Source organism: Monodon monoceros, unplaced genomic scaffold (assembly GCF_005190385.1).
Source record: "Monodon monoceros isolate NGI ecotype Baffin Bay Population unplaced genomic scaffold, NGI_Narwhal_1 Super_Scaffold_16, whole genome shotgun sequence".
Classification (NCBI taxonomy): domain Eukaryota; kingdom Metazoa; phylum Chordata; class Mammalia; order Artiodactyla; family Monodontidae; genus Monodon; species Monodon monoceros.
The window spans coordinates 7,191,684-7,217,011 of NW_021703772.1; the positions used below are offsets into that span (position 1 = coordinate 7,191,684).

The following is a 25,328-nucleotide window of genomic DNA, read 5'->3' on the forward strand; positions in this document are numbered from 1 at the left end:
ACCAAATAGTGGTCACTAGGGCTGGGACCTGTCCGAGCACCTGACAAGGATGGCCTTATTTGACTTCACAAATGCCCTGCTCTGTAAAACCTGTGAGGCTGACAACGATGCCCCTGAGGAAGAGATGTTGGCATGGAGGAGGAAAACTGTGGACACACGTTAACCTCAGCCCTATGGGCTGCTAGTAAGTATTTGTCATGTGTGTATTTAGAGCCAAAGCCGGCACAGGACGGGCGGTGGGGAAGGAAAAGGGGCCCTCAGTGTCCGCTTAAGGACTGTTCTCTATCCTCAGGAACTCAGCGCTGGGCCAAAGTCACACACCCATTAGCAGCACCAATCCCCAAATGCCTTCATAATAATAACAGCAAACACTTAAGTGGCTCTTACAAAGTGCTGGACACTCTTTAAATACCTTACAATACTTTTTTAAATGTTTTGTAAATTGTATTTACAAACTGTATTTTTTACAATACAGATTACAAATACTTATTCATTTGATCCCCACGACACCCCCGTGATGTAGACACTATTATTATCCCATTGTACAGATGAGAGAACTGAGTTCACCCAACCCTTCAGTGTCCAAGCTGGAGCTAAAAAACACTTCTAACCCCGTGCAATACTGTCTCCGAGAGGAGTTCTGGAAAATGCCATCTTCCTGAACCTCATTACATTTCCAGTGATGCTTTGACACCACATGTAAGTAGTTGGCCCACTGGACCCAGCTCTGGCTCCAAACTGGCAGCGGCCTCAGACTGGCTTAGTGGAAAGAGAACTGAATTAGGAGTCAAAAACTTCAAATTCTGGTCCTAGGTTCACTCCTACCAGGTGTGTATCTTTGGGTAAAAACCCACCTCCCTGGGTTGTGTCTCTCCACCTGGCAAGAAGGGAGCTATAAGGGTTGCCATGCTGGTCCCTCCATCTCCAGGGAGGAGGTTGAGCTGGGACCCAAGTCCTGGGGGAGGGGAGAGCCCTCAGCACAACCCGGTATCACCCGCCAGCATAAAACAGTCGGAGAGAAGACAGGGTCGGGTTGAACTTCAAGAAACTGCCATTCGTAGTATATATAAGTACATGCCACCCTCTCATTACCAAACGTGAAACAGATAGCTGGTGGGAAGCAGCCGCGTAGCACAGGGAGATCAGCTCAGTGCTTTGTGACCACCTGGAGGGGTGGGATAGGGAGGGTGGGAGGGAGACCCAAGAGGGAGGAGATATGGGGATATATGTGTATGTATAACTGATTCACTTTGTTATACAGCAGAAACCAACACACCATTGTAAAGCAATTATACTCCAGTAAAGATGTTTAAAAAAAAATGAAAAAGAAAGAAAGAAAATGCCATTCCGTAGGTCAAAAGTAGTTGGACAGCAGCGGTTTCAGATGGTCCTGCCTGAGGCTACCAGCAGCTGCCATGGTTTGTGGTCTTGTGGGTGCTGAGTCCAGAGTGAAGCAGCTTATCAAAGGAAGCTCCCTTATCTCCACACAGCCCACGAGGCCGGCTTTAGCGCTGCCGTCTCAGAAGCAGGGAAGCTGAGGAATGGGTCAGGGAGGCGGTGGGTGGCTTCCTGGGGTCGGTGGTGGAGACGGGTGGATCTGAGCCCGCACCCACCAGATTCCAGAACCCGCGCCCGTAACCACCGGGACCACACGCCACAAGACCCGCAGCCAGGACTCGGAGGGCTGAAAGGCTTCCTCTGAAAAAGGCAAGCAGTGGAGGGTCCCTGCTTTTGCCCGTCTCCTGCTGGGAGCAGAGGGGCTCTGTTGTCAGCATTCACCTGCCCACGTTAGGAAGACGCTTTGGCAGCTTACAAATCTGTATTGAGTTCCTCATGTGTGCCAGAAGACAGATAAACAGATAAACCCTGGTGGTCCCTGCCCTGTTCTGGGAGCCCACAACAATGCGAGCCAGTACACCTGGGGAGCAGGAGAGAGGCACACTGCAGCCTTCCCAGAGGAAAACCCTTGCCCTTGGGTCAGTTTGGGGTACAGCATTTGCCTGTTGTCTACCATGTTGAAATCATGCCTCTCTCCAAAGAGCAGGCAGCTGCGGGCATCTAGTCTGCCAACAGCACCAGCAGAGCAAGCAGCCTCTTCCCAAGAAAACCCCATTTCCAGAGGGTTCAACAACTCCGCTCGGGCCCAGCTAGCTGGGATTCCCACCCCAAGCTGAGAGGAGCTCTCTCGACACCCACACCAGCACAAGACCACTGAGCATCCTTCTGGAAGTTCAGACCAGCAATAACTTGAGGGCAGAATTAGGAGCTCTCCTGAGCTGAGCCTTCTCCCCACATGCGTCCTCTGGACACCCCAAGAACAGAGCGGGTGCCATATCAGGGGTTTAAGGGGACAGAAAACTGCCATCGTCCGAGGCATCCCTGAACATCGCGCCATCACTCCGTAATTACCTGGTACAGAAGAACTCTTGTTCATGCCAACAAAGAAACAGGCAGGTCAACTCTCTGAGAAGTGAGAAGCTGTACCTCAAGGCGTGTATTCCAGGTTGGATCCTGGGGCCTGGGCTGGAAGTCGGGGATGTGAGCAGAGGCTGTGGGAACCCAGCTTCCAGAACAATGCAGCCCCCGTATTCCTCCAGCCTCACCTGGAGCCTCGAGGTCTCCTCTGTCAGGCTTGTGCCTCTAAACACCTAAGGGAGGCCCTGACCTCTGCCACCCATTCACCTGCTGGCATGCTCCAAGGCGACGCCGGTGTACAGACCCAGCCTCGGCCCAGTTAGGATGCTGCCTCTCATTAAATCCGTTCAGTTCTCTACACAGTCATGCCGGATCAGAATGAGCCACATGCAGCCTGAGTCAAGCTCACCTCTTAAATGGATGCATCGAGCAAAACGTCTGCACAGAGGGAGATAGACTTCCCAGGGCCTGGGTGAGTCTGGAAGTGCAGGGGCACAGAGGAGGGGGCGCTGGAACCACGCAGGACTCAGCTCCTCTGCTGGCTGTGCCAGGGTCAGCTGCGTGAGCAGAACAACTTCTTGACCGCTTGGGACCTGAGTTTCCTCTTCTGAAAAATTAGAGCAAAAATATCACAGCGGGGCTTCCCTGGTGGCGCAGTGGTTGAGAGTCCGCCTGCCGATGCAGGGGACGCGGGTTCGTGCCTGGGTCCGGGAGGATCCCACATGCCGCGGAGCGGCTGGGCCCGTGAGCCATGGCCGCTGAGCCTGCGCGTCCGGAGCCTGTGCTCCGCAACGGGAGAGGCGACAGCAGTGAGAGGCCCGCGTACCGAAAAAAAAAAAAAATCGCAGTGGCCTCGAAGCTGCATGAGTGCAGACCGTATGCCTCATCTGCTACTACAGCCCTGAGTCAAGAGCGTTTCTGGATGGCCCTAGAGATTGTCGTACTGAGAGAAGTAACTCGGACAGAGAGAGACAAATACCATATGATATCGCTTATATGTGGAATCTCAAAAGAGGGTACAAATGAACTTATCTACAAAACAGAAATAGAGTCACAGATGTAGAAAACACACTTATGGTTACCGGGGGGTAAGGGGGGAGGGGTAAACTGGGAGATTGGAATTGACATATACACACAACTTCTGAGCCATAATTTCCCTCTAAACTTCCTGCTGTGTTCAGGTCTAAAGGCTTTGATTCTTATTCCCCCATAGTTGTTAAATTAAAATAAACACATCTCCTGGCCACGCCACAGTCCCTGAGAACGATAACACCAGGGTAGGCACAGAATGACCTAAGAATAATCTATTTATTTATGGCACCTGGGGATTTGTCTTTCTTGCTCTTGAGATAAAATATATATTTCTACACATATATATGATTTTATATTTTTTCCAGCACTTCTGTGTGTTTAGGAAACAAGTTAATTCGTGTACAGTGCTTAGAATGGAGCCTAGCCCAGAAGTGGTCAATGAATGTTATGATAATTATTCCTGCTTCTGCTCAGTTCTTTTTCTTGACCAGACCTGGTCCATCACCTTTATATACCTCAAATGTATTTTTCAAATAACCACAACAATTTTTTTAACTTTAAGCTTTTAAATTCCTCTCCTCTCCCCACTCCCAACAGCAAACCGAACACGGGAAATTATTAGATAATCTTAAAAGAAATTCACTCACAGTGAATTAAACTAACTACACTTGAATATTCAATCTCTGCCAATGCACAATTATAATAATCAGTTTAAAATAAATGGCTTATGATTATTAAATCCATGAATGAGCTATCAAAAATTATCACCCAGAAAATATCACAAAAGCTTCTGGTCAAGGGCATCCCAGTTCTTGAAAGGGATTTCTCAGTGTCTCAGTCCATTCAGGCTGCTACGTACCATAGACTGAGGGGCTCATAAACAACAGAAATTTACTTCTCACTGTTCTGGAGGCTGGGATGTCCAAGACCAAGGCGCTGGCAGGTTTGGTGTCTGGTGAGAACCCTCTTCCTGCTTCAGAGATGGATGTCTTCTCTCTGTATCTTACATAGTGGAAATGGCAAGGGAGCTCTCTGGGGTCTCTTTTATAAGGACATTTAGGTCCCTCATAGGCTGAGCCCTCAAGACCTCATCACCTCCCAGAGGACCCATCTTCTATACCACCACACTGGGGGATCGTTTTCAACTTATGAATTTGGGCAGGAGGGGTGGGGACACAAACATTCAGTCTATGACACTCAGTTTCATCCCAAAATATGCCCATAGCAGAATAGTAGACAATCTTCAAAAAGAGTGAAGGATTTAAAGTGTGCTGAATTGGAAAACTACCAAGAAATAGATACAGAACAGTGTGTACATGCTGTGGTCCAGCCTAAGTAAAACAAAGGATATAGGTGTGTGTGTGTGTGTGTGTGTATGTGTGTGTGTGAGAGAGAGAGAGACAGAGAGAGAGAGAGGGAGAAATTATGCATAGAGAGAACATTTCTGGAAGGATACGCATGAAACTATTAACAGAGGTTATGTAAAATGTTTCTGAGCAGGAAAGTGACAGGTTCAGAACTGTGTCAGCCGACTCACATGGCATATTGAGTGGGATGGGGTGGGGAGGACTGGAAGTAATTGGGAGAGACTGAAACCAGGAGACCTGTTTAAAGGACATCGTGGCAATGGTACAGGTGAGAATTGATGGGGGCCTATTCTAAAGCAGTGAGATGCAGTGGGGGAGGAAAAGAGAAATTAGATTCACTTTTGAGGTGCTTCCAGTGGTACCCCCAAGGGCCCAGCACAGTACCTATACCTGCTAGGTGCTCCAAAATGTACAAAATGAATGGTCTCCTGTATAGAAGACTTAGAACTCCAGCTCCTACAGGCATCTGCTGGGCACCTCAAGACACCAATCCCACAGATGCCGTGACCCTCTTCTCAGAGTTTGCTCACCCAGCCCGGGGCCCTGGGAAGCAGGGTTGGGAGACGGGGTCCACAGGCAGGTGAAGCCAGGGCCCATGTGTCCCTTGTGCCCCTCTTGCCCTGCCCACCCGGGAGTGTGGCACGGCTTCCTGCCCTGCCCAACCGCCCTCGCCCCACCAGGCCCCCCCACCAACAGCCTGCCACACTGTAGGCAGCGTCTGAGCTGAGCTCCGTGCACACATGGCAGCGAAGTGGTGTCTCCAAAAAGCCGTGGGCCTGGCCTCCCTCGGGACCTAAGGGGAGACAGGAAAACTACAAATGAGAAAGGGGGAAAGTGAGCCCAAAAAATCAGATATAACCCTACACACACATACACACTCACGCATGCACCTGCCACCATAACATGGCGCACTTCGCAGGTGCTTAGAATAGGTTTCCTAAAGGCGTGAGACGATGCAGGCGAATGAACAGGGAGATAAGGAATCTCTGGAATGTGGCGTATGAGGAGCAGTTGAAGCAAAGAGAACTGAGCCTCCTGAAGAACAGAGCATTCAGCGGGTACCCCCCAAACCCTGTACGTGTAAAAGTTCCACTGGGAGCCTTTGGAGGCCGGGGGCAGTGGGGAGAAGAGGAAATAATTGCATTTATTCTGGTAACTTCTGAGCCTAATGTGGGGTTTGGTTTATAGTGTCCTGCTCAAATGTTTGTGGAATGAATGAAGGGGTGTGTGGATGGATGGAAGGACGGGTGGGTGGATGGGTGAGTGGATGGGTGGGTGGGTGGATGGATGGATGGATGGACAGATAAGAAACCAAGTCTATCTGGCTTTCAGAGGCAAAACTGAAACCATATTTTCATGGCAATCAGAGGGCTGTGGTAGACAGCTTTCAAAGCTGGCCCTCAGCGATCCCTATGTCCTAGGATTCATGCCTCTGTGTAATCCCTACCTCGGAGTATAGGCTGTACCTGATGACTTCCTGCCAACGAGTAGAATATAGCAAAGGGGAAGGGATGTTACTTCTGTGAGGAGACCACAAAAGCCGATGACTTCCACCTTCCCGGAATCTCTGTTGCGCACCTTGGTGACAAGCTACCTCAGTGAAGAGGACTTTGTGGGGCCTCAGGTCAACAGTCAGTGAGGAGCTGAGGGCCTCAGTCCAAGAGTCCACAAGGAAGTGAGTGCTGCCAGCAAGCTCGTGAACGTGGAGGGAGATCCTTCCCTAGTGGAGCTTTTTTTTTTTTTTTTTTTTTTCCTAGTGGAGCTTTGAGAAATGATCCCCATCCCACTGGCACCTGGAGCGCAGCCTGTGAGGGACCCTGAGAAGAGAACTCATCTAAGCCCATATTCCTGACCCACAGAAACTATGAGATAGCAAATGTGTGTTGCTTCAAGCCACTACATCTTAGGTTAGTTTGTTGCCAGCAACAGATAGCTAATACAGTGGCTGATATTATGATTTTAATATAAAAATGGACATCCTGGCAATTAAACTTGACAAATGATGGTAGTGGTTAAGAGCCCAGGTTTTGGTACTGATTAGATAGGGTTTGAATCCTGGATTCCCAACTTACTAGCTGTGTGGCTTTGGGCAAGATGATCAACTTCTATGAGCCTCTGTTTCTATGTCTTTAAAATGGGCATGATTCTCTGCTCATAGAGATAGCACAAGGATTACATAAAACGATTATGGAAAGTACTTAGCCCAGGACCTGTCACTGAATAGAAGGTAGCTATTAGCAACAACAACAACCACAACAGTAGTAGTAATGGAGCAAGTTCCCTCACAAAGCAGCAAGTGTCCCATACCTGGAAGGGATGGAGCTGAGTCACGATGTCATGTACAAGAAGTGAATGGAACCCTAGAGGACCACAAGCCCTTTCCAAGTCTCAAGGGGCCGCCGGGCTTACCCTGCACCTTCGCTCTGAACAGCGCTTTTCCTCCTGCACGGCCTCTGGGTCAGGTGTGCAGCCACCACCCTGGCTGGGCCCATGGGGTCCAGGAAGGTAAACACCCAGCCAGGAAATGATTGTCACGGGCACGGGGCCAGCGCTGAGCCAGGCGGTTCTGAAGGTCAGGAATGTTTCCCAGGGAGCCTTTTCCAGGAGAGGACGAAGCCTCTGGCTGCGGGTCTCTGGAATGGAAAAGAGGGCTTCCAAGCACACCGGCCTGCTCTGAGGATCCCAACAGGACACAGGACAGGACAGCGAGAGCCCTCCAGGGGTCTCCAACCCCCAGGAGCTCTTCACTGACAGGTGAGCAAATGGTTTTAGTATTTTTTTAATGAAATGAGATGAAACGAGATAATGGTCCAAGGTGTGGCCCGGGACGCATAGGGAAGACCCCAGGCAGGTGTGTGAAGGGAGAGGCAACCCCACTCCCCGCTTCACTGAGAAAGAGGTTCAGGAGAAGAAACAGCCCTGGATCTCACTCATCTTAGCTTCATCACTGTCCCCTCCGGGACTCAGTTTCACCATCTGTGAATTGGGGTAATGATTCCTCTCCCATGAAGGCTCCAGGAGCAAGTGAGATAATGAACAGGACTGGCTACAGAAGTTGCAGGGCCCCATGCAAAATGAATAAGGCCCCTTGTTCAAAAATTATTAAGAATTTCAAGAATGAAGAATTTTAGAATTATTAAGAACTGCAACAGCAGAGCGTTAAACTAAATGAGGGGTCCTTCTAAGGGCAGGGCCCTGTGTGACTGCACAGGTCACACGCCTATGGCTCCAGCCCTAAAAAATAAAGGTACACGTAAACTGTGAAGTGCTAAACAAATTGAGATTACTAGGTGCCCGTGGCTCAAATCTCAGGGTCAGGAAACACCCCTGGGGAACGGAAGTCACAGTGGTGAAGTGACAGCCCACTGCACTGCTGCTCTGGGTCCCGTCTCAGAGGACGCCACCCTCTCAACCTTCTGGACTTGCACCGCCGTCTGGCATCAAGCCAAAGCTTGGTGCGATACAAATGTCTTGGGACACAGTTTTCTTGGATGTGGCAATGGTACGTTGTTCTTTCGACCTTGATTTAAAGTTTGTTCATTTGCAGCAATATGGACGGATCATGAGATTATCATACTTGTGAAGTAAGCCAGACAGAAAGACAATTATCATATGATATGACCTATATGTGGAATCTTAAAAAAAATGATATAAATGAACGTATATACAAAACAGAAATAGATGCACAGACATAGGAAACAAACTCATGGTTACCAGAGGGGAAGAGGGGGAGGGATGAATTAGGAGTCTGGGATTAGCCTATATTAGTAGTTATATATATAACTACTATATTTAAAATAGATAACCAACAAGGACCTACTGTATAGCACAGGGAACTATACTCAATGTTTTATAATAACCTATAAGGGAAAAGAATCTGAAAAAAGAAATGTATGTTTAACTGAATCACGTTGCTGTATACCTGAAACTAACACAACATTGTAAATCAACTATACTTCAATTTTTAGAAAAGATCTATTGTATCAGTTGCACTAGCAAAACAAAAAATTAATAAAATAAAATAAAATTTGGGATGTTCACACAGTCCCTGGCTAAACAGCACTGGGACTTGCAGATTCCTATACTTCTGACAGTTCTGCAAAGTTCTGCCAATGGTGATTGGAAAAATGCTTATGTTAACACAGTAAGACGGCTGGTGGGAATGTCCCAAAGCGCCCTTTGTCCTCCCCTCTCCTTCTCCCTCTCCGCTTTTGCACTCAAATTTTCTCTTCCCTTTTCACTCCTGTCCTGGCTGCCCTTGGCATTGTTTAACCCTGCAGCAGTAGAAATCGGGGTCTCCAGGGGTGTCTCAAGCTTTCTGGTCCGCGAAAACAAACAATAGACCATCTTCCTTGATGCCACCCTCAATTCCACCCCTTCCTGGAGTCCAAATTGTCTTGAAAACCCTCTCTTGGAAGGGCTCCCCACGGGAAAGGCAGGGGGTCACGCTAATGACAGTGACCAGAGATGGAGGAAGACCACTGCTTTAAGAACTTGCCCGTAGACCTCTCTGACCTCTGCAAGGGTAGCCCAGGAAGATTACACTAGTGGACGAACCAGCCCAGAGGCTCAGAGGAGGAGGCCAGATCTAGCTGCCTTGCCCTGCTTGCTCCACCGTGGACGCTGTAGCCACTATTTGTCTCAGCAGTTAGCGAGCCCACCAGTCCTGCATCAGACAGCGCATCTGCCGGGACGGGTCCTTTCCCCATGTCCGTGAGCCCATTGCCACCCTAAGTAGGTGTCAGCACTGCTGCTCTAAGGTTACCCAAGCATCCCCAGAGAAAGACAAAAGTCCTTCCTTTGTTCTTTCAACAAATAATCCCCGAGCACCTGGGGCAGGTAAGGTGTCTACCTTAATTGGCCTCACCTTTGGAATGGAAAAAAAATTAGGATCATCAGAGGGATATCAGGAAGGCCTGCATGGAGGAGGTGGCCTTTGAGCTGAGCATCACTAAACAACCTAACTTCCTTCTTAATTATTTTACAAGAGGAGAAGAGCTGATGAGTAGGGCTTTATGTATTATGAAGTAAGTCTCTCTAACTTGGAAAATAAGGTACTAATTTTTCCACACTTAACCCCAATTGAATGTTGCAAGTTCTTTAAATAGCACTCTTTTACAGAGAGCACATTCCCAGGGAAAGGACAGCAGGGTTTCAACAAGGTGAAACAGGAGCCCCACAGGGCCTGGTGATGGCGGAAGCAGAGGCAAGGACCTGGGGAAGCAGGAGGCCTGTTTAAAGGATGCTGATGGAACAGGTTTGCTAGAGCAGAGGGAAGGTGGCCCCAACCCATGTGGCCTGGACCCCAAAGGTCCCCAGAGATCACAGCAGGAGTCCACATAGCCAGCACATCTCAGGGGGCACCCATGCCTCACTTCCACACTCCAGCTGGCTTTGCCTCCATCACCTTCACTTTTGGGGGGAGGTTTGTGCCCCAGCAATGGTGTCTCCTATAGTTAGGAGCTCTGACCATCAATTATCCAGGTCTTTGAGGAGTTTAGAATGGGACATTGATGCATTATTATTTAATGACTATGTTTCCTATCAGAAATAAACCCTTCAAAACACAGACTCTCCAATAGACAAGAGCTTGGACCATGCCTTAAAAGGCTCAGAGATGCTTGGGAGCCACTGGGGCAGGGACCAGCAGGGATGAGGAAGGCATGCAAGCTGGATCTAAGGACCTTGACCCCCAGGCTCTGTCCGGAAGTGGCAAGGGTTGGTCTCGGGTGGCTGACTCGGGGAGCATTGCGCAACCCCACGTGCTAGTCTGTGTGACCTGCTTATCTCCGTGTTTCTATCCATCACGGCAGTGTGCTCCTTGCAGACGGTCTCCTCAGAGAACACCTCATCCAGCCGGTTGGTATCTGTGGCACCCTTGTCCTGGACCAGCAGGGCAAGGGTGCCGCAAATACCATGATAAGATGTGATAATATGGACAGAGCCCCTGCCCCTCTCCCAAGCTCCCCACCTTCATTCCAAGCCCCTCAGCTGCCTCTGCCCCTTTACTGCTGTCCAAATAAGTAGATTCAGAAAACCCAATTTCCTACTCACAGGCTGATTCATTTGGCGTTCTTGAGCCAAAACAGATTCCCATTAAACCCCACTAATGGGACAAAAAGCTTCCAAGTATTTTAAATTTATAAAACCTTGGCATAATGGGCTTTACATGATGCTTTCTAGATGTAAATCTGTTCATGAAAATGAGTACATCGATAAAGATATTTTTGCTCTCATCTGAGTGACAACGACATTCCTTTGTGGATTCTTGAACACTGGAGGAAAGCCCTCCTTTCTGCCAAGTTCCTTTTTAGGAAGTTAGCGTTGAACTTAAAAATGATTTTAGGGGCTTTCCTGGTGGTGCGGTGGTTGAGAGTCTGTCTGCCGATGCAGGGGACGTGGGTTCGTGCACCTGTCCGGGAAGATCCCACATGTCGCGGAGCGGCTGGGCCCGTGAGCCACGGCCGCTGAGCCTGCGCGTCCGGAGCCTGTGCTCCGCAACGGGAGAGGCCACAACAGTGAGAGGCCCGCGTACCGCAAGAAAAAAAAAATGATTTTAAGGTTCTTTGTTTCTGGATTAAAAAGCCTCTGGCACATGGACAGTTTTTCCTGGTGCCTGAAATATCAGAGCAGTCGCCTAGAACTAACTTCCTGCAGTTTTCTGCCTTCTTTGGCACTGGTTCAGAGTCAAGATCAAAGTCACTCGCAGTCGGCTAATGTGGGTTCCAGGTCAAGGGTACGACAGGGAGAGATTCCAGCTTGGGGTCAAAATGAAGCCACCTTGTTGCTCAATCAAAGATAAACAGATCCACCTAAGCTATGCTTGGAAAAACATTATTATAGCTGATTTGTGTATCCATTGGTGAAATATCACAGAAATTGTCAGAATAAAGTAGCCTGGGTGGGTGTGCAGCATCTTTTAACAGTGGCCACAGGCTGTAGAGGCCAAGGTGGTACTTGTGTAACAGAGGCCCAGCCTGGGTCAGTGTCTATCACTTTGCCAGAGTCAGGCTGCCTCCACCACCTGCTGGCTGTGTGACCCTGGCTGAGTCAGTTAACCTCTCTGAACCTCCATGTTCTCTACTGTGAAAATGGAGGACATGGCACAAGGACAGTAATGATCGTATAGGCTCGCCCTGAGTGTTCAATGAGATGATGAATGAATAGAAGATGAACTACCCAATGAGTAGAATGTGGTTCTCATTACTACTATCCCAATAGGCCTTGAGAAGGACAATGGACCTTTTTTTTTTTTTTTTTATCCAATATAGAAGTTGACTTTAAGTAGCAGGGAGAGGGAGTACCCTGGAGGTCCAGTGGTTAGGACTTGGCACTTTCACCGCCGAGGGCCCAGGTTCAATCCCTGGTCGGGGAACTAAGATCCCACAAACCGTGCGGTGCAGCCCCCCCCCCCCCAAAAAAAATAATAAAAGTAGCAGGGAGAGAATTTATTAGTTCACACAGTTAGAGAATTGAGCACAAAACACTAGTGTGCACACAAGGACCCTCAAACGTAAAGAGAGCAGGCAACCTTTGAAGAGTTGGCCCAATCTGCCTCAAGGGCTCTGAGCTTGTCCATCTCTGAGGAACCCCATTCCTCCACGGCACCACTCACGTCTGCCTGTGGTCAGCTGAGAAGACCACACACCCAGCAATGTTTCCCTCGAGGACTCAGCACATTGGATTCGATGATTATTTTCCTTCAGTAAATATTTCCTGGTAAGCGAAGGCATTGTTTCTGGCAAAAACCTAATGCTCCAACATTTTTTCCTTCCAGTTTCATTGAGATGTAACTGACAGGCAGCACACTGTAACTTTAAGGTGGACAGCATAGTGATTTGACTTACATAGATCGTGAAACGTTTACCACAATAAGTTTAGTGATCACCCATATCTCATATAGATACAGAATTAAAGAAATAGAATCAAAAATAGTTTCCTTTGTGATGAGGACTCTTAGGGTTTATGCTTTTAGCAACTTTCATAGATAACACGTAGCAGTGTCATATTTATCCTGTTGTACGTTACACCTTATAACATAACTGGAAGTTTGTGCCTTTTCAGTGCCCTCGTCCAATTCCCCCTTTCCGTATCCCCTGCTTCTGGTAACCACAAATCTGATCTCTTTTTCTATGAGTTCGTTTGTTTTTGAAGTATAATTGGGCGACAATACTATGTTACTTCCTGTTACACAACATAATTTGACATTTCTGTACATTTCCACATGATCGCCATGGTAAGTCTAATTACAATATGCCATCATACAAAGGTATTATATAGTTATTGGCTGTATTCCCCATACTGTGCATTTCACACCCAGGACTCATTTAGTTTGCAGCTGGAAATTTGGACCTCTTAATCTCCCTGGCCTATTTCTTTCCTTCCCTACCCTCCTACACTCTGGCAACCACCTGTTTGTTCTCTGTATCTATAACCCCGTTTCTGTTTTGTTATGTTTGTTCATTTGTTTTGTTTCATAGATTCCATGTATAAGTGAAATCATGAATTACTGTTCTTTCTCTGTTTGACTTATTTCACTTAGCATAATAATAACCTCTAGGCCCATCCATGTTGTTGCAAATGGCAAGATTTCATTCTTTTTTATGGCTGAGTGATATTCTATTTTGTTTGTTTGTGTGTGTGTGTGTGTGTATTTATATATGTGTATATATATATATACATATATATGTGTATATACATATTCTTTATCCATTTATCTATTGATGGGCACTTATGTTGCTTCCATATCTTGGCTATTGTAAATAACGCTGCAATGAACATAGGGGTGCATATTAGAATTAGTGTTTTCATTTTCTTCAGATAAATACCCAGGAGTGGAATTGCTGGATTGTATGGAGTTCTATTTTTAATTTTTTGAGGAGCCACCATACTGTCTTCCATAGTGGTCGCACCCATTTAAAATTCCACCAACAGTGCACAAGGGTTCCCTTTTCTCCACATCCTTGCCATCACTTATTATTTGTTGTCTTTTTGATGATAGCTATTCTGACAGGTGGTGTCTCATTGTGGGTTTTTTTTGTTTGTTTGTTTGTTTGTTTGTTTTGTTTCTTGCGGTACGCGGGCCTCTCACTGTTGTGGCCTCTCCCGTTGCGGAGCACAGGCTCCGGACGCGCAGGCTCAGCAGCCACGGCTCACGGGCCCAGCCACTCCGCGGCATGTGGGATCTTCCCGGACCGGGGCACGAACCCGTGTCCCCTGCATCGGCAGGCGGACTCTCAACCACTGCGCCACCAGGGAAGCCCTCATTGTGGTTTTGATTCGCCTTTCCCTAATGGTTAGTGATGTTGAGCATCTTTTCATGTGTCTGTTGGCCATCTGTATGTCTTCTTTGGAAAAATGTCTGTTCAGATCATCTGCCCATTTTTTAATCAGGTTGTTTGTTTTTTTGATGTTGAGTTGTATGAATTCTTTGTATATTTTGTATATTAACCCCTTATAGGATATATTTTCTGCAAATATTTTCTCCCATTCAGTAGGTGGCCTTTTCATGTTGTCGATAGTTTCCTTCACTGTGCAAAAGCTTTTTAGTTTGATGTAGTCCCACTTGTTTATTTTTGCTTTTGTTTCCCTTGCCTGAGGAGACATATCCAATATATATATATATATATATATATTATTAAGACCAATGTCAAAGGACTTACTGCCTATGATTTCTTCTAGAAGTTTTATGGTTTCAGGTCTTAGATTTAAGTCTTTAATCCATTTGGAATTTATTTTTGTGTGTGGTATGAGAGTAGTCCAATTTGATTCTTTTGCATGTAGCTGTCCAGTTTTTCCAAAACCACTTATTGAAGAGGCTGTCTTTTCCCCATTGTATATTCTTGCCTCTTTTGCTGTAGACTGATTGCCCATACACATGTGGGTTCATTTCTGGGCTCTCCCTTCTGTTCCATTGATTTATGTCTGTTTTTTTTGCCAGTACTATACTGTTTTCACTACTGCAGCTTTTATTATAGTTTGAAATCAGGGAGTGTGATACCTCCAGCTTTGTTTTTCCTTATCAAGATTGTTTTGGCTATTCAGGGTGTTTTGTGTTTCCATGCAAATTTTAGAATTATTTGTTTTAGTTCTGTGAAAAATGCGGCTGGTATTTTGATAGAGATTGCACTGAATCTGCAGCTTGCCTTGGGTAGCATGGTCATTTTAACAATATTAATTCTTCCAGTCCATGAGCACAGTATTATCTTTCCATCTGTTTGTGTCATCTCCAATTTCTTTCACCAATGTCTTATAGTTTTCCAAGTACAGGTCTTTTACCTCCTTAGTTAGATTTATCCCTAAGAACTTTATTCTCTTTGATGCAATTGTAAATGGGATTGTTTTCTTAATTTCTCTGATAGTTTGCTGTGTATACAAAGGTAGTAGATTTCTGTATATTAATTTTGAATCCTGCAACTTAACCAAATTCATTGATAAGTTCTAGTAGGGTTTTTTTTGTGGTGTCTTTAGGATTTTCTATGTATAGCATCATGTCATCTGCAAACAGTGATAGTTTTACTTCTTCCTTTCCAATTTGGATTCCTTTTATTTCTTTTTCTCATCTGATTCCTGTGGCTAGAACTTCCAATACTGTTATCAAGCAAGGGCTCGCTGCCCCATGCGCACAGAAGCCAATGCTATGGCACCAGCTTTTGAGAAAAGAGCTTTATTGCGAGGTGTCCCTGTAAGGAGACAGGAGGCAGGTCTCAAATCTGTCTCCCCAGTCCAGGGTTTGGGGTAAAATTTAAGTTATGGGATTTCAAATTTGGAAGCTAATTGGCTAGTCTTAAATCAGTCCATATAAGCTACTAATGCTGCTGGAAGCCAGATTTTCCTTATTGAAGGACTTCTCGTTTCGTAAAGAGTTCTGGTGGCATATTTCTGTTCTTTGTTTTCCGTAGACCGAAGATTCTTGTTTCTGGGGTCATCCTGGAGACGTGGGTTCCTGTCTTGCACATGTGCAAGGAACCCTGCCTCTGTAAAATAACTCCAGGGGTTATGCAACCTGTTTCAAGGGAGCAAAACCAGTTTAAGACGGTCAATGTTCTTCATGCTGTTTCAATACTATATTGAATAAAAGTGGTGAGAGTAGGCATCCTCGTCTTGTTCCTGAACTTAGAGGAAAGGCTTTCAGCTTTTCTCCATTTAGTATGATGTTCCTATGCTCCAAAATTTTTAAAAACTGGTTTAGTAGATGCTGGTGTGAGAGGAATTTGAGGAAATCAATAGTGGATGAACCATCTGTAAGAAGAGTATATTAGCTTTCTACTGCTGCTCTAACAAATGGCCATACTCCTAGTGGCTTAAAACAACATGAGTATCATCATCTTATAGCTCTGGAAGACAGAAAACCAAGATGGGTCTCACTGGGCTAAAATCAAGGTATGGGCTGGGCTGCTTTCCTTCCGGGGGCTCCAGGGGAGCCTTTTCCATCTTTAGAGGCTGCCCACGTTCCTTATCAAAAGTAAAGTATAATACGTAATATAGATTGTTTGCAATGAACTTCATATAATGTTCATGTTTACACAGATCTATATTTTTTAACTTTAGCTGACAAATGCAGGATCACCGTTGTCTGTGTTTTGTTGAAACCCTCTGGCAATTCTAGTGTTTATGTCTGAGACCCTTTGTCCCCTGAACATCTGAACATGCCCAGAGCATGTTTCTGCCCAATACCAAGCAGGCTGAGGCCCAAAGAGGTCTTTCTGTGACACTTCTAGGGTTTAGTTCTTTCAGAGAAGGGGTTGTGGTGCAAGCACATGGTTATTCCAACCTCGGAGGAAAAATCCAGGGGGTCAGGAAAGACTTCCTTGCAACTAAAAACCTGGACGGAAGTGCGTGGCAGAGTGCCTGCTTCCTGCCGGTGCTCAGGGCTGCGCCTACGGTGCGTAGGGACAGCCTCATGGGCACTGCTGCCTTACTCCATCCCCCACGTGGGGACACATCAGAGGAGCTGTCCTGCTATAAGCACAGGATAATCTGAGCCCCAGGACCCACCGCTTCAGGGAGCAGCATGGGGATGAGGGAGGGGAAGCTTGAAGGTTCAGGCCAGACTGACAGGGTTTACCCATCAGCCTCAGGAGAGGATGAGGAAGTCCAGTGGGAGGCTCTGGCAGTCGAAGAGCTGACCAGCTTACAAGTTGGTATTCCAGAAATGGCAGGCAGGACCCATCACTTGTTGGCTCTGATCCATGCTATCAGCTGCCCAAAGAATCTACTGAGGACAAGGCCAAATCTAGGCTTACAGGGGGAAAGTTCTGTGATTGATTAGCAATGTCTGCCATGGCAAAGGAACAGGAAAAGGTGACCCGTGTGCACCTGACCTGCCATTTCCAGTAGGAACGAAGGCTTTGCATGCAGATAGCTGCTTGGGAACCCAGGGGGAAAGCTATGCCTTATCTGTATGCCCCTGAGCACGTCTGTTGGTGGATTCTTGGCTTCCTCATCTTTAAAATGAGAGAAAACAATGAAGCCCCTTCCAGCTCCTTGAAAGGATGATGGGGCAGCAAATGGGAAGGGTGTCACCTGTCACAAGTTGCCCAACCCTTCATTTTGGGGCAGAGGTCTGAGTGACCTGGCCCTAAGACAGTCCTTGGCCCATGACTCCCATCTTGGTGAGAGGGTCTGGGAGTTCTTCCACCTGGTGTCGGCCTGAGCCTGCATCCTCACCCTCATGGGCCCTGGTCTGCCCAGAGGAGACCGTCCACTTGGGTGTGGAAGCGGGAGCTAGAGGCAAGCGAGCTGGCCAGAGAGATGCTGCGTGTGAGAGGCAGCAGTGGCTCCAGTCCCAGGAGAAGGTGGCAGGGGGGAGGCAGAGCTACTGCGGCTTGGATAAAGGTCCAGGCCCTGGGGGGCGGGGTCAATGAAAATCATTTAATGAGTGACTCCAGGCTCTGGGAAAGGGGCTGGGAGAAAGCCTTTGCTTCAGCCAAAGGTCCGTGTAGCCCTAAAGAAAGACCCACGAGCGAATTGAGGAAGGGGAAACCACGGTGAAGTCCAGCCTCATGAACAGCATAGCAGTGAGGGGAGAGGGAGGGGGAAGGGGAGATGGAGGGGAGATGAGCCTGGGGTAAGAAAGCAGGTTTTATCCAAAGCCCTTTAAGGGTTGTAAGCAGGGGGATGCAATTAGTTTTATTTCAGAGGACCAGGTTTGGGCATTTCCTGGGCTTTCTGGAAATTACCTCATTTTTCTGCCCTAGTGATCCCGGTGAGCACCCTTCACTAGCGTCTAGAAGGAGAAGGGGGCCCTGGTCGCTGGAGGACAGGGCGCTTCCAGGGGCTGAAGGGCACATCCCTGCCTAGATCAGCCTTGAGTCAAGACTCGAGGAGGATGGAGGGAAGCAGGCACAGGAGAAAGTTGGGGGTTTGCACACGGATGCTCAGATGTGAAGGTGCCAGGAGAGATGAGGAAGTGCAGGCAGAAAGGGGGTAGGAGGGGACGGTCCTCGGCAAGGTGAAGTTGGGGGGATGCAGAGTCCAAGGAAGAAAGAGGAAGAGAAGGCCGGGCAGGCAGGACTGCAGCGGGGCATGGTAGGGAGTTCCTCTCTGATGTTTGAGACAACGGCCGGCAGAGGCAGAGGGAGGTGGGAGGTTGGAGGTCCCGAGAAGGTAGACGTTGTCACTGCAGAGAGTAAAGGGGCTACTGCTGGAGAAATCAAGTTGGCTCGCTGGCCTGTCTTGCACGGTGACCGTGAAATGGATGGTGACATCTGTCTGCCCTGGCCCAGGTGAAGTCAGAAAACACCAACACATATTAAGTCCTGGGTCTGTTGGAACAAAAGGAAACTTGGGCAGGTTGGAAGTGGGGTGTAGAAACACAGCGGTGGCCAAGTTGGAGCAGTACAGCCGGCCTGGGGCATCACCTCCGATATTCGGTAAACGTGATTTGAGCATCTATGGTGTGTACCAAGTTCTGGGGGGTCAAAGAAGCCTACAGGTGGGGCTTGGGGTGGGGCTGGCCCACTGTAGCCCAGAGAGACCTCAGCTTGGCATGTGCGCATTGTACTCTGGTGACCATCCATCTCCCTGGGCCAAGCCCTGCATCTTTGCATCCCCAGGGCCAGGAGTGCGATGTGGGTGCTCAGTAAGCATTTGCTGACAGAGGAGGGGTCAACGGATGCACGGAAGTCTCTGTGGACTCCAGTGGGGGTGGGCTGTGTGTGGACGGGCTTCTCGGGCCCCCAGGAACGAATAGGGCTGAGCCCTCCAGGGAGGAGCCTTAGAGGATAGAGCTCGGAGGACCAGGCAGGCGAGGCAGGGCTGGTACCAGGCAGGGCTGATGGCAGGAGCCTGTGGATCAGGCTACACTGAAAGCTGTGGCCGGAGCCCATTCAGGAGATGAAAGGAGAGGCCGACAGGAGAGAGAGCATGGATTCAGGAAGGACCAGAAACACACAGGGATACAGGCTACAGGCAGAGAGCACCAGTGCTGCTGTGGTCGGGGGCAGCCCCCAGCTGGGTCCTCCAGTGTCTCCTGGGTGTGGGGAGGCCCCAAACACCCACCGGAGCTGTCCTGTACACACTGGGTATGCCCTTCCGGCCACCTGACAAGCTTTGGGTAATTTATGATTGAAATGCATGGATTCATGAACACGGCAAGTAAGTACCAGAGAAATGGGATGGCCGAGAGCAGTGGGCTTGAGGAAAGCCTCAGACCCTGCAGACACACTCCTGCACACGATTCCAGATTGCCAGACTCCCTGAGGTGGAGCAGGGCTTCATCAGAACCCCTGGGGGGCTCGTTACAGCCTGACTGCCTCCTCCCCCGCTGCACCTCCCTCCCCCGCCGGGGCTTCTGGTAGGTGTGTGATGGGGCCAAGAATCTGCATTTCTGAGAAGCTCCCAGATGCTGCTGCTGCTATTCAGAGTGGACCCCGTTTTAGGAACCGTGGGCACAGAGGGAGGGAAGAAAGCTTCAGTTCAGAGAGAAATGAACTGTGTTGTCTGGTTCATCCAAGTCATTTCAACTCAGTGTCTCCGGAATGTTAGTCATTTACTTTCCACATTTACAATTCTTAACATATCCATGTACCACCTGTGCTATTAATATCGTCTAGATTGGCTTTACATTAAATTCTGTTTATTTTCATCCTAACCATTAATACCTATGAAATCTCAGCTTTGATGTGCTAATTGGATTTCTTCTAAAATACGTAAGACACAGAACTATACATTTTTTGCTTGTTTGACTGCTGCACCTCCTAAAACCAGCCACAGGTTTAAATCCTATGCACCTGGAAGGAGCAGAGGAGACTGTCTAGCTTTATCCAAATCCCGTGACTATTTCGGATGAGAGAGAATTCAAAGAAATCACAGTCCCTCAATGACTCTGTCACTGTTGTTTGTATTTTAAAATATCTCCTTCTTGAATTACTCACTCACCAAATGGACACAGAAATCTCAGCCCCTCTGCCCCGGCTGCCACCACAGCTCTGTCGCCTTCCACCTCCTTCGGCCCTCTGCTCTCTTTGGCTATTCCTATGCCCTTCTCTGCCCACCTTGAAGGCTCAGGCACACTCTTCGGGTCCTGATCCGAACAGGTCCTGACAGCCCAGGCCTCCATGTGCCTCAGTTTACCTAACCTCCTGGGTAAAACTTCCTCAGGGCTTTCATCGCCTCCCTGCCACCTACAGGGCTGTGGGAAATCACAGGATCTCGCCAGGAGGTGGGCAGAGGCAATTGGAATGCTTCTAGCACTGCATAGACGACAGAAGGTGCCATAGGGAAAGGGAAGCCAGAGGAAGGGCACTTTTAGGTTGATGAGGGATGTCGGGAAATTCCCTCCTCTTGGCCCTTTGAGGCCCAAGTCTGCAAGGAGACCACGTCTGTCTCAAGATCGGGGGCCAAGCACAGGGGGAACACAGCCATGCTCAGCTTGTGAGTGGATGCTACCCACAAGGACACAGCTGACCAGTTCAACCTCATGTCCTAAATCAGTGTAAAAACCTAAATCTACACAAATAGGGAAGTCCAGCTTTGGACGACTGGGGAGAAGTGCACAAGAACCCTTTCAATCTACGACAAGAAAAAAATTTTAAGAGATTTCATTGGAAAAAATACAAGGAACTGTAGAATAAGACAAAGACCCCAGCTTGCTGAGGACTAACCAGGAATGGGAAGTGGGAAAGCTATTTCTCCCTCCCTCTGTGTGTCTGTCTGTCTGTCTGTCTGTGTCTCTACACCAGCTGCCCCTGCTACACGTATACATGGCCTGTCGTGGCCAATTCAAAATACCTGCCCCACCCCCATGGCCATCCAGCCCAGAGCCCCTGCTAACTGGCCTGGTCTCCATCTCGATTCTCATCTCTGGCAGAGGGAATCTGACCGGATCAGCCCAGCCTCTGGCTTGACTCCTTCAGGGTCAAAGGTCCACTCTGTTCTGGTCAGCTATGGCCAGGGGGCTGGGGTCAGTGGTGCTCAGGGTCCTCCCCCTCCAGGGTTGAGGATGGAGCAAGCACCGTAGGAAGGGGTTCCAGAGCAGGAGAAGGGAAGGATGGCTGCCTTCTGTACAAAGACCTCTTCCCCAGAGCCATTCTGAGAAATCAGGGTGGGACTGAGATTGTCCCAATCAGAGATGCAAGTACCCTCTTCATTCTTTTGCCAATTGGTATGAACTGAATATTCATGTCCCTCCAAAATTCATACGTTAAAGCCCAAACCTGCAAGGTAATGGCATTTGGAGATGAGGTCTTTGGGAGGTAGTAGGGTTAATAAGGTCATGAGGGTGGGGCCCTTCTGATGGGATTAGTAGCTTTCTAAGAAGAGGAAGAGCACAGTTTTCTCTCTCCCCCTCTTCCTTCCTCTCTCTCTTTTTCCTGATACACAGCCCAGGAAAGGCCATGTGAGGACATATCAGGAAGGTGGCCATCTGCAGGCCAAGGAAAGGGCTCTCATCAGAACCCCAGAACCTGACCATGCTTGATGTTGGACTTCCAGCTTCCGGAACCGGCAGAAAACAAATTTCTGTTGTTTAAGCCCTGAGACTGTGGTATTTTGTTAAGGCAACCCTAGCTGACTAAGACACCGGTATTGGTCTTGTCATTTTTAGCAGGCCTTTTTATAAATCCTCCAGAATTTGGGTCGATAGATGAGTTCATGGCAGCTCCACTGTGCAAACGGCCCTACTGCTAGAACTCAACAAAGACCCAGTGTAGAGGGTGCAGCTTCCCACACATAAAGATCCCTGTCTGGCTGCAGAGAGGACACCGCCTGCTTTTATGCAGTGTCTGTTTTGCACTGAGCTCGGGTGCCCTGGCCCGCCTCCCTCTGGCTGGTCCACAGACCGTGGCCCACAGGTGGGCGGGAGCTTGCCAAGGGTGGTGGCCGACCGAGGCCGCTCACCCCAGGAGGAGTGGCCCTTGTCACTCTCTCCTATTGCTCACAGCCTGTCTGGTGACGGGGGTGTGTGACAGAGGGCCAGCGTCCACGAATTGGGTAAAAGTTCTCTTAACAACGGGACAACACTGCAGCGGCTGGCTCTCATTTCACCTGGAGAAAGTAGGTTGAGCCCTCTCCTCCCCAACCCAGCTGAGAGCAGCCGCTGTCACTGTGGTGGCCAAAGGGGACAGGACACTCAGGAGATGCCACCAGCCAGTTCCCGGAGACAAGGCATAGATTCCACTCACCAGGACAGAACCAAGGCTCTCATGGACTGTAGATCTGGTTTTTTCAAACTCTATACCGGTTTTAAATTTTGAACATTATATACATTTTATAATCTTGAAGTCTTTTTAACACCAAAAAGTAAAAACAATTTAAACAAGTGGATCATTCATCTAGTGGCAAAGAGTAAAAAGAGCTGCCTGGGAGTATCGTTTGTGGGTGTTGATGTGATGCCAGGGACCATAATCCAATTTAACTTTTGCACTCTCATTACACAAATGAGAGACGCTTCCAGAAGGAAAGAGAAGCCAGAGGAGGGGCACGCTCATGCTTGGGATGAAGGGAGAATGTCAGGAAATTCCCTCCTGCCAGCTCTCTGGGGCCCTGAGCGAGAGGGGGCCACCTCTGTCTCATGACCTGGAGCCCAGCACAGGGTGGGGGCTTGGCATGTGAGTAGACAGAACCCACCCAGGACACAACTGACCAGTTCAAGCCCATGTGAGCCTGATGTGTACCATCATCCTCCAGACGGGGAGCTGAGGGTCGAGGGTGTGTCGAGGGCCCAGGGAGACCCATCCCTGGAGCCCTGCCTGGACATGCTGGGAGGGCATACCTCTTCACCCGGGGGCCCTGCAGCTTCAGCCTTAGACATTGGAGGAAGGAAGGAGACCACCCATCACTAGCTGGGGTGCACAAGAAGTGAGCTGGTAGGGGGCTACCCACCCCGCCCTCTCACCACTCACTGAGAAGCCTGCAAACGGGTAACTGTGGGCCACCCACTTAGGGGAGGACAGCCCTGTAACTGGTTTGAGCCTCTGCCCCCAGACTGCCCAGGGCTCCCCATGAAGGCTCCACACAGCATGGCTGGAGAGGGTGCTGAACAGATGTGAGTCCCCAGGGAGCCTGCTGGCCTGGCCCTCAGACAGAACAGGGCTTGTCTGTCCTGCCTCCTGGTTCTGTCCCCTGCTGTGTGCTCTGCCCCTGGTCTTTGCTTTCTTCCTTGCTTCCTACGCACATGCTACCCCTCCCAAGGCAGTCTCTCCACCCGCCCCTGTGCTCGTTCCTCTCCTCTCAGGGGTGGCAGGGTTCTGGGACCTGCAAGACCAGAGTTCAAATCCCGCCTCAGCCACTTACCAGCTGTGTGACCTTGGGCAAGTTACTAAGTTTCTCTGAGCTTCAGAATCCTAACATGAGTCTCTAAAATGTGACTGATAATAGTACCCTCCCTCCCCAGGTTTGTGTGAGGATCAAATGAGTTAAAGGGAAAGTGCCTGAAACAAAACGACGCTTGATCCGCTCTGGGAAGCAAGGACATGGTGTCTGCAGCTCAGGGCATTTCCCCTCCAGGGGGGTTTGTCTCAGTCACCACCTCCCGGCCCAGGTCGCCGCTGTCCTTCTCAGCACTGCAAGCCTGAGTCCTGTGCTCGTCGGAGACCTGGGTGGGGCGGTGGCTGCGGGTGACCAGGAGTCTCCTTCTTTCCTGTTAGCACAGCCGCTCCCGGACAGAGGGGAGGACTTGCGGCCTGTGTTGGGTCTGCGTGGCGTCCGCGTGGGGTCCGCGTGTGGGTCCGAGTGTGGGTCCGCGTTTTGCTCCGCATGGGGTCCGCGTGTTAGTCCACGTGGGGTCTGCATGGCGTCCGTGTGTGGGTCCGCATGGGGTACGCGTGTTGACTGCGTGGCGTCCACGTGTGGGTGGCCCCACAGTGATTCTAGGCAAAGCCTTGGGCCATCAGACACAGCTGCCTCTGGGAGGAACAGCGGTTAAGGCCCCGGAGGAGGCTGAGGTTCTAAGAGAGGGGGCAGCAGGAGAAGAGAAGTTCAGGGACGACGCTGAAACAGGAGTGCATGTGACCAGTTAGGAGGGAGGGAGGCAGGGCCCTAGGACCCTCGTCCACTCGCGTCTCCAGCAGGGAGGATGCCAGACGTTGGAGGAAAGAGAAGGAAAGAGAGCCCACACCTAAGGCCCCTCTGAGGCCTGGGGAGGCCTCGTGTCCATTCTGCGACAGTAGCACGAGTGGGGCAGGGAAGGGGCTGATGGGTGCTGTGTGCGGCCGGATGCCAGCTTATGGTCTGGAAATCTCCACTGCATTCCATCCACTCCTGAAGGAGCCAGGAGGCCCTGGCTCAAGTGTGTCCAGCTCATAAACCAAGAGTCATAAGCCACAGCAGCCCCTGTCAGGAACAGGACAGCGGAGGAGCTGAATCTTCTCTCCCGCCCCGGCTGACCACTAGCAACAGCTCGGGACACCACCTCCGGCCTCCACACTGTCCCGCCCCCAGGCCTGCGGGTCAGTGTCACTCCTCAAAGACTTCCCGAGGCAGCAATAATGTCCTTTTCCAGGGGAAAGGGGACTTGCCGGATTAAAGGGGTGGTTCTCAGGCTGTGGTCCCCACACCAGCAGCAGCAGCAGCTGAGAACTTGTTGGAAACACAGGTTCTTGGCCCCGGGCCTCCTGCATCAGGAACTCCAGGGTGGGACCCAGGAATCTGTATTTAACTCTCCGCTCATGAGGCCGCTGCGTCATGAGAACCACAGAGCCAAGAGGGCAAACTGTCCACACGACGTGGATGGGTCTCCAGGCCTAATGTCACATGTTGTTACAAGAGAGAACATTCTGAACAATTCCATTTACACAAAGGACCAAAACAGACAAAGCTAGTCCATGGTGTTAGAAGTCAGAGGTTACCCTTGGGGGCTGGGCAGGAAGGGGCAGAGAGGCTTTCAGGAGTGGTGATGAGGTTCTCTTTCTGGCTCTGGGTGTGGTTACAGTGTGTAAACAATCAGTATCTATACTTAGAGTATGGGCACTTTCTGTATTCTACTATATACTTAGATTAAAAAATTTGTTTTAACTATAGGACAGGGTGAAATAGAAGTGTCACCTCCCTCTTCACTGTACAGCCTAATTATTG

General features: G+C 49.3%; 1 protein-coding gene across 1 annotated transcript in view; it reads left to right on the forward strand.

Moving 5' to 3' along the window:
- Positions 1–7,399: 7,399 nt before the first annotated feature.
- Positions 7,400–25,328, forward strand: part of NGEF (neuronal guanine nucleotide exchange factor) — a 111,443-nt gene continuing 93,514 nt past the window's right edge. The window contains exon 1 of the mRNA XM_029225613.1: positions 7,400–7,568. The gene's annotated coding sequence lies outside the window, so the exon portion shown is untranslated. The remainder of the gene's footprint in view (positions 7,569–25,328) is intronic.